Source organism: Nomascus leucogenys, chromosome 19, assembly GCF_006542625.1.
Source record: "Nomascus leucogenys isolate Asia chromosome 19, Asia_NLE_v1, whole genome shotgun sequence".
Taxonomy (NCBI): domain Eukaryota; kingdom Metazoa; phylum Chordata; class Mammalia; order Primates; family Hylobatidae; genus Nomascus; species Nomascus leucogenys.
In genome coordinates this window covers 20,746,931-20,759,293 of record NC_044399.1, presented here as the reverse complement: position 1 = coordinate 20,759,293, position 12,363 = coordinate 20,746,931, and positions in this window count along the sequence as shown.

The window sequence follows — 12,363 nt, the reverse complement described above, 5'->3', positions numbered from 1 at the left end:
CAGGCACCCGCCACCACGCCCGGCTAATTTCTTTTTGTATTTTTAGTAGAGGCGGGGTTTCACCATGTTAGCCAGGATGGTCTGGATCTCCTGACCTCGTGATCCACCTGCCTTGGCTTCCCAAAGTGCTGGGATTACAGGCGTGAGCCACTGCGCCCGGCCTCCAAATAGTAACTTTTAATGTGTGTAGGAAGAATGTTTCCTGCTTTGGGGCAGATTCAGTCTAAATTAAGAAGCCTGAAATCATATCTTTCTTCTTCTGTCTATAAATAAAAGGAATGTAAAGACTATTAGACATGTTCTAATTTTCTTTTCAAATCACATATACTGGTAAAATAATTTTAGTCTATCAGTATGTGTATCTCTTTCGTTAAATTAGGTAACTCATGTTTTTAGTTGAATAAAGTATAGTAGCAATAGCGTTTTCTTCAGTTAAATACGACAATATAAATATGTCTGTTTTCTTATGGTATTCATTATCCTGGATATAGGCTAGCAAAGATATTCTTCGGCTGAGCCTGAACTATAATGAAGTGAGATGGTTCATATCCAATAACTTTACAGGTATATAAATTATTATTTTAATTGATGTATTAAATAAAATATAATTCAATATAATTTTATAATTAAAACCTATCGAATACACTTACTTCTAGAAATACATCTCAAATACATTAATCTAAAATAGAAAAAAATCCATTTGTGCAAAGTTATTTAAAAGTACTGCCATTGGCAACTTACGAAAAATAGAAATCATACATACAAAGATCAGCTAAGTGCTTTCTTCCCATAGAAGAGGAAGTGACTGCTCAGGTAGGAACTATCTATCCTCTACTCTTTTTTTTTCTTCCACTGACTGAACACAGAAGACTCCCAGACCTGAGGGGGCAGTAGAGCCTCAGATGGAAACATCCTAGGCTCCTGAATCACCACATGGAAGAAAGCTACCTGGAAACCACGAACATTTGCACCAGACCTTTAAATGAGCAAGAAATAGATTTTCATTGCATTCTTTAAGCCACTGAAATTTTGTGCTTAACAAAACCACCAGTTCTATGCTAAATCATATACCAACCAATATTCAATAGTGCAGAATGATTAAGAAAGAAGCTATAGCATTTTAAGACAGCTAGATGGTACCCTGATATTTATTAACTACTTGGTTGAGAAGTAGAAAACAAAACTATATGTGCAGACTATTGTAAGACAAAATGCTCTGAAGGGGTCATCTGATATTAGACATAAAGGAATGGCTAGTATTGAATTTTAAATTGCTGTGTTTACTGTTTCTTTATATCTGGTCTCCACTGCAAAGATATATGGCTAATTTTTAGGGGAAAGACTCATTAAGAATCCCCCCACCCATACCACCCATAAGTTGGACAGAAAATTGTTCATATGGTGTCATGTGTCAGTGTAATCATCTCTCCTAAGAGATATTAGCATCTCTGGGGCAGACACCCTGCTGAATTCCCATGTACCTAGCACAGGGTGGAACACATGGGAATTACTCACCATCTACTGAACAGATGTAGAAATCCATTTATCCAAAGACAATCGCTCCCTTTGGATTTAGCTATACATTTTTCTAAAGGTAGTCTATTCTCCTTTCCCAGCTAACCTGCAATTTCTTAGACCAATCTCTTTAAGCTGTTCAGCCTTTTTCTCTAAACCAATGTACTGAGTACACCATATAAAAAGCAATAGAGAACTAACTTGAGATTATCAGACTAATGATACAGCTATCACAGTGTGGAATGCTTTGTGAAAAGAATATTACTGCCAGAGAATAAATGTGAATACATTTTCTAAGATTTCACCAGGCATCTACATCTGTGTGCATGTGACAGGTTTTTGTTTAGTGTTTGCCCGAGCTGCTTAAGGCTTTTGTCCAGTGGAGGGACAATACTGCCTAATTGCTGCACTCCATTTGTCCTACACTGAAGAATCCACAGCTTCTTTATTAGCTTCTCCCAGCAAAACAGAACCATGACACAGAACTTGAACTCAATCCAATTAGGGAACTTTTAAGTTGAAATAAAAGAAAGAGGCTCCTTGCATACCTCCTAATACCTGTTTTCCAGAAATAGATCTGAAACATCCAGGTGGGCTGGAGCCTGCAACTTCACTTTCTTGTCACCAAGTCACCACTAATAAGAGAAAGGATGCCTCTGTGTCACCGAGGAGTATTTCCTTATCTGCCAAAAGAAACTCACGTTCCCCTCGAGGAAGCCAACCCTTCCAATCTCACAGAGGTTTAACGGGTATTCACCACTAATCTTCTCTCTGGCACAACATTTATAAGGAAGCAAGTGAGCAACCCACTAACTTAGCTCTGTTTAATGGATTATTAGTCTTTGTGTATCCTCTGGCCCCCTTATATTTTACTCGGAGTACAGAAGCTACACTGAACCTGTAAAAAGAGGTCAAATCATAGCAGTCTCCTCTCAAAGCCCTGTGTTGGCTTCCCATTTTGCGCCAAGTAACAAACTTAGAAGAGGCTTAGAAGGTCTTTATGATCTGACCCCCTGTGATCTCTGATATCTCTTCCTCTCCCCTCACTCATTCTGCTCCAGGAACACTAGCCTCCTTGCTATTATTCAAACATGAGAGAGCACTCAAAAGCCCATGCAAAGCCTGTACACTTGCTGGTCTCTCTATATCGAAGCTTCCACCTTTTCCAGACACTCACTATAACTAACTCACAGACCTCCTTCAGATGTTTGCTCTAATATGACCTCCTCAATGAATGGGCCATCCCCCCGCCACACACACACACATTATCCCTTTGTCCTGCTTTATTTTCCTCCATGCCACTTATTATCTTCCAGCATACTAAATCTTTTCTTGTTTATTGTCTGCTTTCTTCTACTATAATCTAAGCCTCATGAAGGCAGGGATTTTTGTCTGCCTGTTTGCCATTGTACCCTCAGCACCTAACTCATAATAGGTATCCAATGAATATTTATTGAAAGAACAAATTAAAAGCCTATTACGCACAAAAAAATAGTGTGCATAGTAGTATTACCACTGTATACACTACATGATTGTAATAACAAAGTAATAATGGGCAGTCTTTGGGAACAACAATGTACCCATGAACGAACATGAGATGAGAGGGCTTCTCTGAAAATAGAGATTAATATTCCGTATTTATCATCACCTTCACATAAAACTCAAAGTACTGTGTTTTTCTCATTCATCCTGTTTGCTCTCCCTACCACAGGCTACAGCCATCTCAATTTTTTTTGGTAGTTGTCAGCTTTTGCTGTTGTTGTTCTGCTAAAAAAGACTATTTGAAACTGATTCTTCTATATCTTGGTTTCAGAGCATCTCCATGATCTTCAATTAATTCCTGAGCAAAATGACTTCACCTGGATACAGTGGCTTTCCAACTGTTGAAGAACAGATGTAGCCATTGGACCCAAAAAGAAAATTAAGTCTGTTTCTAATTCTCATACCATTTGACAAAACCCTGAGTTTCCTAGTTTAAGATACATTTAACAGCAAGACAAGTTGTTCTCAATTGTCATACTATATTTGTACAAAGCTATTGATTTTTGTTTCTAGGTTTTTCCTTCAGATTTTTTCATCATTGAAACAAATAATAGAAAAATTTTAAACTGACTACAATATAATGTAAAGCTGCCTCATCTTTCCCTGTACAATCCTGGAACAAAGACAATACTCAACATTTTTTTCCAGTCTCTCCCTAAAGAGTACTGTTTTTTTTTTTTTGAGGAAAAAAAATGCCATCTTAGGTACAACAGAAAGAAATACTCAAACATAGTCCAGGGCAGCCCCTAGCAACAATACAGGCAGACATTGTACATATATATATATATACACACACACACACACACACACGCATACATATATATATGTTACTATTATATATATGTTACTGTTTATTTACAATAATAATTCTACAACAGAAGCTGGGATATTTTACAGGAAAGCTGACCTTTCAGAGACATGAATTTGCTCAAAGTCACAAGGTACTAAGTAACAGACCTAGGATCCAAATCTAGACCTGCAGACCAGCCTCTGTTCTTCCCACATAGCTGTGCTGCCTCTGTGCCAGTGCTGAGTCCAGTCCTGACCAAACCTCCTTAATGGAAACGTATAGCCTAGTACTTCCTGTGTTATTAAGGAAATGAATCATTCATACTTGGCAACATTTACTAATTCCTAGTGAACAGATTATATAACACTCTTGGCATTCAATCATTTACTAAGCAGCTAAATTACTATTTTAATCTAATGTGAAAACAGCTCTGATATTGTCAGTGTTAATGAGAAATTGCCATGTACATATTAGTGACTCCCACTCCTAAATAACTGATATATTATTCATACTGCAGCATATAGAATGATGTCTACTAGAGTTTAGTTTAATTTTATCACATAACTCGGAAGGCATAGATATTTATGAGATTAAAATCGGGCATTTTAAATTTGAGGAATGAAAACCGTATTTTATCGTATTAGAATCCAATGGATAGCAAATCTACTCCAACTTTGCCTACTCCAGCCTTCTAAATTTAGCTCCACATCACACAGGTCATTAAGATTCAGAAGTAACAACTGCATCATTCTAGGTTTAAATGAAACAACATCAGAGCACAGGAAAAATTATAAAAATGTTCTTCTAAGTTAAGAACAAAGAGTTAAAATGTAAGGCAGATGGTAGCACTGAATTCCTGTACCCTTGATTTGCTTACCAAAATGCACAAGAAATCTCAGAATGAGAAAGGCAGTTGCAAGAGCACTGGAAATTGGTAATATTGACAAATGATTTCTCGGTGAAAAAAAAAAACTTTATAATTTACAAAAGTATACATGGGGTCCTAGGTCAGAACTAAAGAGCCAGACAAAGTAATGGTAGATTTCCACCCAAATCATTACTTACTCCAACCTCAAAGTCAGCCAGTGGGTGATAGGAACAGAAAAAAATATATGTGCAGAAATAATGGAAAGTTTCTAAATTTAGTGAAAACTATAAACCCACAGATCCAATAATTCTAACCACAAACACATACAAAATATGAAGAAAACTACACCGTGATACAGTATTATCAAATTACCCAAAAGCAGTGATAAAAAGGAAACCACAAAAACAGCTGGAGGGAGGGAAGTGGGAGGGAGAGCAGAGGGGAGCAACAATCATGGTGGCAGCAGATTTCTTGTGGGAAACATTGCAGTGGATAGAGAGTGGAGCAAAATGTTTAGATACTGGGAAAAAAAATCTGTCAATCTATTTTTCTATATCTAGCCAAAGTATACTTTAAATATGGAGGCGAAATAAGGAATTTTTCAAGCATATAAAAGCTGAAAAATCATCATCAGCAAACCCACACCACAAGAAATGTTAAAGGAAGAAGGCAGGAAAAGCAGGCACTTTCTTCAGGCAGAAGAAAAAGGATAAAAGGTGGAAATATGGGTTTAAACAAAGGAAGAAAGAACACTGGAATGGTAACTACATGGATAAATATACGAGATTGAGTTTATAACATATTTATAAGTAAAATGTCTGAAAACAAATGTGTCAAAGAAACAGAAGCATACAACTCCAAATATACTATATGTGAGGTGGCATAATATCACTTGAAAGTAAAAGTTAAATATGTAACTGTAAGCCTTAAAGTAACTACTAAATTAACAAAGCTAAGAGTTATAGCTAATAAGCCACCAAAGGAGATAGAATAGGATGAATTAATCCAAAAAGAAGGCCGAAAAAGAAAGAAAATGAAGAATGAAGAACAAACAGAAAATAACAAAATGATAGGTGTGAACCTATCTATATCAACAACCACATTAAATGTAAATATAAATGGTCTGATAACACAATTTAAAATCCAGAGACTGTCAGACTGGATACAATAGCAATACCCAACTACATGCTACCTACAAAACTGCATTTTAAATATAAAGACACAGTTTAAGAGAAAAAGACTAAAAAACTATACACCATACACTTTTCTTTACTAATCAAAAGAAAGCTAGAATGGCTATATTAATATCAGACAAAGTATTATTCAAAGAAAAGACAATTAACAGCCATTAGAAAATAAATCCATAATTATAAATGGATCAACTTATCAAAAGGACATAATATCCCTACATATTTCTGCACCTAATAATACAGCTTCAAAATACATGATACAAAAACTGATAGCACTGCAAAGAGAAATAGACACAATCACAATTACAACTGGAGATTTCTTTATGCTCTTTGAAAAACTGACAGACCAAGTGGATACAAAATCACAAAGGACATAGAAGACTTGAACAACACAATGAACCAACTTGACCTGATTAACATTTATGGAACACTCCAACTCACAACAGCAGAATACATGTATTTTTCAAGTGCACCCAGAACATCTACCACATTTTGGGCCATAATATAAGTCTTAATAAATATAAAACATTCAAGTCATAAGTATGCTCTTCCATCAGGGATTTTAAAAGTTTTCAGATTTTTTTTCATTCTCTACTACTGGTGGATAAGATTCATAAACTCATGGGTGAGGAAAAACATTTTCACACTCAGTCCCTCCCTTAAAAGGTTATATCAGAGCCTACTGTGCAAGGGTATCAGAAATGAACATGTTCCTCTAAGCTGGGATGCATTTTCAGGAGAAGGGACCTCCACCAACTATTGATTCAAAGAACCTGAGTCTCACACACACAAAAGACCATAAATACCTCTAGCAATATTAAAGCAATGTTGAGGAAGTTGTTCCTTTTTTTCTCAAAATCCCTTCCTCACCTCTATTAGCCATCGAGGTTGTCCTAGATTTTATCTATACCCCACATTGTAGTGAAAAGCCAATGATTTTACTTGAAATAATTGCTAGTCTTCATTGTAGATTTTTACATAAAATATGATGTGTAACTGACAGCACTTCAGACTCAGACAGCAGCAGCATTTTAGGTTCCATGTGGCAATTAGCCACAAAATTAGGTCAACACAAGACAGGACAAGCCATCCTAAAGAAAGGGAGCATTTATAAGACAGAAAATGGGATCAGAAGAGGACATGACAGAAACATATTATAAAATGATTAGAAAAATTATCTAGATTATGCTTCTTAAAAGAAATGTGATATTTTATATCATACAAAATAATATCCTTTCTAGTATGGTCATATAACTGTCCTCCCATTTATCTTATAATACTTGGCTATCTTGACCAAGAAAATATTTTCTTGGCATCTGCTTTTCTCTCTATCCATTTTGACAATCTGCAATAAACTCTCTTCTTCTCACTTTAAACTGACAGAAATTTTTAAGTTAGGCTGACACACATGCCAAAGCTTTATAGCAGTGTTCTGGTGCATGTTTCCAATGAACAAAAACCTCCAGGAAGCCTCCTGAATGCCAGCCCCTCCAATTCAGAGTTAATGATTCTATTTAGTCTACAGATACAGCATATACTCTGTGGTGAGAGCCTCAGTGATTTCATATCCTCTGCTACACTGGGATGATTCTTAAAGTCAAAGATAAAGCTGCGCCTAAGCCACTGTCACACCCAATGAAACTTAGGAGAGACAGGGAGGGAGAGAAGAAGGGAGAAAGAGAGAGACAGAGGGATACCATAAAGCCACCACAAAGGGTAACCCCGTAATAAGACCCATAAAAAGTTATTGTTTGTTTTTGAGGGGGGCGGGTTATAACTCAGAGTAGATTTTTTAGTTAATGAATAATAGTTATACATATTTTGTGGTACATGTGATATTTTTGATACATATATATAATGTTTAATTATCAAATCAGGGTTACTGGTCTTTCCATTGCCTCAAGCATTTATCTTTTCTTTCTGTTGGGGGCATTTTAATTCTTCTCTTCTAGCTATTTTGAAATTTGCAATACATTATTGTTAACTACAGTCACTCTACTATACTATCAAACACTAGATCTTATGACTTCTAACTGTATTTGTATGCCACTTAATCACCCTCTTTTTATCCCTCTTCCCTCTTACACTTCCCAGACTCTGGTAAATATCAACCTACTCTGTCTCCATGAAATCCATTTTTTTTTCTAGCTTCCACATATAAGTAAGAATATGTAATATTTGTCTTTCTGTGCCTGGCTTATTTCACTTAACAAAATGATTTTCAGTTCAATCCATGTTGCTGCAAATGACAGGATTTCATTCTTTTTTGTGGTTGCATAATATTTCACTGTTTATGTATACCACATTTGCTTGATTCATTCATCTGTTGACAGACACTTGGGTTGATTCTGTATCTTGGCAAAAGGGCTGCAATAAACATGAGACTGCAGATATCTGCTTGATATATTGGCTTCCTTTCTTTTGGATATATACCCGCAGCGGAATTGCTGGATCACATGGTAGTTCTACTTTCAGTTTTTTGAGGAACGTCCATAATGTTTTCCATAGTGGCTGTACTAATTTACATTCCTGCCAACAGTGTATGAGCATTCTCCTTTCTCAGGGAGGTTTTTGTGGAGACTCTATCTCTTTCTTCAATCTTTCCTCTTCTCTCTCCTTCATTTACCATGTTTTAGCTAGATTGACTATATAACAACTCTTAGAACAGAATAAGTTCCTCCTTAATCACGATCATTGTACCTGCAATTCCTTTGTCTGGAATGCCCTTCCCTTGGCTTTTTATGTTAGATACACTATCTCTTCAGAGAGAACTACCCTGACCATCTCTCCAAAGTGAGTTCCTCCTATCCAATTATTTTCTAGTATAGCACCTTTTACCTTTCCTTCATAGAATTGACAATACGCTTTTATTTATTTCTCTATTACTTAACTGCCTCACCCACTAGAATGCATGTCTATCTAACTGACCATTATATCCCCAGACCTTAGCACAGTGCCTGGCAAAATTTTTTAAAACTGAATAAAAATGTATTCAAGAAACAACTCATCAATACATATCTGCCCCTTCAGAACCCAGAATTCAGTTTATAAATAAAGCTGTGAAATAAGATGAGTAGTAAGTAGTTGCCTATATTCATTCACATTGTCCGTAAGGGGACACACATATGTGCCAGAATCTTTCCTTTCACCAGGCAAGATATCTTATCCCTCAGACTTCCTAAAGTTTCCATCCAAACAGCAGACAAATGGGAGAGACAAGTCAATATGTATGCATAAAATTTAGTTATTGTTTATACCAACCACATACAAGATGAGCTGGAGACACAAAAGGTCTACAGTAACCACAGAATTTCCAAGCAGAAAAATTTCAATTCAACAATTTTGACACACAGAAAAATATTTGCCCTCATGATTTTTGTTGAGAAAGGCAACCTGAAATGGGACTTGGGATCTCTGCACATTCTTACTGGTTATGTCAACCATGCAATATACTGACAGCTCTCTACCCAGGCCATTTTTCAGGGTTACATTTGCAGCAAACAATCTTTAAGAATGAGGTAATGTCTCCTTTTAAAATAAAGAGAAAGCTTGCTTATTGTTTGTTATACAAGTGCTGAATTCTCCAAGATCAGTGTTCCTCAGCTCTAATCAAGGCCAGCCTCAAGGGCATGCCATCTGTGTGGTTCACAGGGACTCACATTGAAGAGAGCCCTGCACTTGGCTTAATACTCTTCTTGTGTCATCTTAACATTCTTAATGATTTTATCTTTGAACTTGTATTTTGTAAGTGAAGTACAAAGAGACAATGGACCACATAAATGAGCAGAGGAGAGGTGTACAATATGCATGTCCACCATTCCTTGGGGCCCCATTCAAATGTCATATTTGCAATACCTCACCAGCATAGAATTCTGGGATTTCAGTGAGATTCAAAGCAAGTATAAGATAAGTGTCACATCTATGACTGAATAAGTAAGGGCTCTGAAGCCGATGACCCCATCCTTTCCACTGGACCAGAACTTGCTTAGAATATACAAAAAGGCAATGGCATTCTAAAAAACAGAAGCAACCAAGGAACCTAATCATATCCTTTCGTACTCATGTTACTTCCTTTGTATTTCCTTCCTTCCTGCCTGCCATTTAACATTCAAAATAATGGCATAGAAGGAGAGGGGAAGATATAGCAAACCACAGTTTCTTTTCTTTTTTTTTTTTTTTTTTTGAAATGGAGTTTCACTCTTTGTTGTCTAGGCCAGAGGGCAGTGGTGCGATCTTGGCTCACTGAAACCTCCGCCTCCCGGGTTCAAGCAATTCTTCTGTCTCACCCTCCCGAGTAGCTGGGATTACAGGTGCCCGCCACCACGCCCGGCTAACTTTTGTATTTTTAGTAGAGACGAGGTTTCACCATGTTGGACAGGCTGGTCTTTGAACTCCTGACCTCAGGTGATCCACCTGCTTCAGCCTCCCAAAGTGCTGGGATTACAGGCATGAGCCACCGCACCTGGCCTCACAGTTTCTTTTCACTTAGTCCTTCATTACTCATCAATAAGACAACGCTAGGGAACTTAATAGAATACATGGATATCAAAACATAAAATAAAACTGTCGAATGGCTTTGTGCACTATTTCCACTGTTCTGGAAAGTGTTATATTCTAATGCCTTTAATGGCACTGGTTTTTGAATAATGAGCACCGCATTTTATTTTGCACTGACTCTCACTAATTATGTGGCCATTCCTGGCTGAAATAAAAATCTGCCGTATGCACAGCATCCATCTTGGACTCTCCATGTTGCCTCTGAATAACCTGGGGACAAGGAGAAACATGACAAACATGCTTATGTTCATGCTGACTAGTGTACCATGAGAAATAAAGTTGCTTGTCTCTGACCCGGGAATCATGTATCTTTTGCTAACACCTATGAAACAGTAACAGGCTAACTTATTAGCTTACAACTAGGGTGAAATTTTAGATTCTGAGAGTTTTTACACCAACCACAAAGGTAAACAGAAAACATAAAAGAGCTACTGTAGCCACAGCATTTCTTTTTCTTTTTTTTTTTTTTTTGAGACGGAGTCTCGCTCTGTCGCCCAGGCTGGAGTGCAGTGGCGCGACCTCGGCTCACTGCAAGCTCCGCCTCCTGGGTTCACGCCATTCTCCTGCCTCAGCCTCCCGAGTAGCTGGGACTACAGGCGCCTGCCACTGCGCCTGGATAATTTTTTTTTTTGTATTTTTAGTAGAGACGGGGTTTCACCGTGTTAGCCAGGATGGTCTAGATCTCCTGACCTCGTGATCCGCCCGTCTCGGCCTCCCAAAGGGCTGGGATTACAGGCGTGAGCCACCGCGCCCGGCCTGTAGCCACAGCATTTCTAAGCAGATAAGCCCAGTTTAACTCCTTTTCACTTAATGCAAATTCTTCCCCTCGTGATCTCATTCTTTGTTGCACAATTTGATTTTGATGATTTTTTCTTCTATCTCGTTTGGCCACGCCACACTAGTATCTTTACTTCATTATACTCTTTAGGTGATGAAAATGTTAACACTCTCTTTAGTTTGTTGTTTTTCCATGAGGTCTGATTAATTTAAATATTTTGCCTTAATTTACTTAATTAATTCATTTTATTTCTACCATACAGTCCTGATAACTTTTCCTTTCCTCCATAATAAATATGACTGCTTAATAGTGCAGCCAGTGAAATGTTTCCCTGTCACATGTCTTTATTACCTATTCAAACATCTTAAAGAGATGCTATTCACAAGAACCAGTCTTTCCAAATGTACTACAATGTAACTTCTCTTTCACTGCTGACCCTAGTAACAGAGTTTCTAGCAAAAGATGAAATTAAAATATTACCTTAAATTCTCTCAAAAATATTATGATCTCAATCTTGCTTAAACTCTGTATGCAGATGATATGGTTTGGCTGTGTTCCCACCTAAATCTCATTTTGAGTTGTAGTTCCCATAATCCCCATGGTCATGGGAGGGACCAGATGGAGATAATTGAATCATGGCGGTGGTTTCCCCCATCCTGTTCTCGTGATAGTGAATTAGTTCTCACAAGATCTGATGGTTGTATGAGGGGCTTTCCCCTTAGCTGGGCAATCATTCCTTTTCTTCCTGACGTCATGTGAAGAAAGACGTGTTTGCTTTCCCTTCTGCCATGATTGTTTTTTGAGATCTCCTCAGACCTGTGGAACTGTGAGTAAATTAAACGTCTTTCCTTTGTAAATTACGCAGGCTCAGGTATGTCCTTACAGCAGCAGGAGAATGGACTAATACAGCATATATGTTATGAACCTATATGTTTGTATAGAAGCACAGAAAAATTGGGGAAAATATACAAATTAATCGCATCTGCCTCAGATATGTGAGTAGAAAAGCAGAAAAGAAGACTTACATGTTTCTACTGCCTGAATTTCATAATTAAAATATTTTGCTTTTGTAATAAAACAAACCAAACATATTAAATTTAAAAAAATTATTTGCAAAATACTC